Genomic DNA, 1,705 nt, shown 5'->3' with positions numbered 1-1,705 from the left:
TCTATCTCTGATCAAATTGGGAAATAATAATGATAATAATAAATAAAAGTTAAATAAAACAATTCTTTGAAAAAGAAATGAAAACAAAAATAAAGAAAACATTAAAATTGTTCTTAAATAGGCCACTAGGTGGCGCGCTGGTCAAGGTGCTGGCCCTCACATGGCCAACTGTGAGACTCAGTGCCAAACTCTGTGGCTTGAAAAAAACGTGCTGGGCATGTGTGCATGAGAACCCAAAATCCCCAAAGAACAATGGAGAAGGGATTGAGGCATTGGGCATTCACCCTGTGGGGTGATCTCTCACTTTCTGTCTCTCTGTCCGGTGAGCGGTGAGCACATGCGCCCTATAGCAAAAATCTCTCTCAAAAAAAAAAAAAAAAGAAAAGAAAAGAAAAGAAAAAAGAAATGCGGACAAAGCTCTCCTGAGGTTTGTAATCTAGCTGTGATAACTGATGCTGCTGTTATCTGAGATAATGGCCCAAGGAGAAAAGGAGGCTTTGGAGGCTGTGATGAGAAAGGCTGTTTAACAGCTCAAGGTGTCCCAGGGCCCTGGCTTGCTTGCAGCTTGCTGGATCCTGACTCCGCTCTGTGTGGGTCTGACTCCCAGCGCCACCACTCAGCAGCAGTGGGAATGACAGCACGTCCTGTGCCTCCCATCTGCATGGCTGGGGAAGCAGCACCTCCCTTCTAGGTTGGCCAGGAGGGTTAGATGAGCCACCGATAGATACATGTGAAGCGTTTAGAACAGCCCTAGTACACAGAGAGCCAACGGCTGGAAATACAGCTCTTATCTTCCCAGAGAAGGTAAAGAAGCATTACAAAGCACCTTCTCTTCTAGCCTCCACATTCCAGGAGGGGTCACCCGGCCTGTGTGGGTGGTGGCCCTCACAGACCGTCTATAATTAAACTATATTTCCATGTTGACTCTTCCCTGTCTTTGGGTTCAGAATATCAAGATGGCCAACATGAAGGGAGAATTTTGTAGAAGAATGTCTCGGGTTGTACCTAAAAAATAAATTTTTAAATCTGATTTCTTCTTTGGTAGAGAGATTTTTGCAATAGGGTGCGTGCACTCACCAGAGAGACAGAGAGACAGAAAGTGAGAAATCATCCCCTGGGGGGATGGCCACGCTACAATCCCTTCTCTTTCATTCTCCTCTCAGGAGTTTGGGCACGCACGCACGTGCACCCAGCATGAGCTTGAAGCCACCGGGTCAAGGACTCGAACCGTGGTTGATGATGTGGCAGTCCAGCAACGTTAACCATTACTCCATCTGCTGGTCCTTCTTTCTTCTTTTCAAGTCTGTTTATTGTGTTGGCCCTATAGCACAGTGTTTAAGCACTGTGCATTGGGAGTCAGATCCCACATGACTGACCACAGTTCAAATCCTGGCCCCAGTGACTTGAAAAACATGCAGGGCATGTGTGCTTGCCCAGAATCCTGATCGGGAGAGAATTGGAGAAGGCATTGTGGCATGACCTATTAGGGGTGCTTTCTCTCTCTCTCTCTCTCTCTCTCTGGTGAGTGCATGTGCCCTTTAGGAGAAAAAAAAGATTCTTCCATGCGAGAGAGGGAGATGAACTCCCAAGAGGGTCTTCATACTGTGATCCATTCCCAGCCAGGATCACAGGCATGTGGCATACACAGGGAGATCTCGGTATGTGAACTTGAGACTGTCCCATGTGGCTTCAGTTTGCATTCCTG

This window comes from Tupaia chinensis, unplaced genomic scaffold (assembly GCF_000334495.1).
Source record: "Tupaia chinensis unplaced genomic scaffold, TupChi_1.0 Scaffold000248_1, whole genome shotgun sequence".
Taxonomy (NCBI): domain Eukaryota; kingdom Metazoa; phylum Chordata; class Mammalia; order Scandentia; family Tupaiidae; genus Tupaia; species Tupaia belangeri.
The sequence above is the reverse complement of the archived record's forward strand: the minus strand, read 5'-3'. Positions refer to the sequence as shown.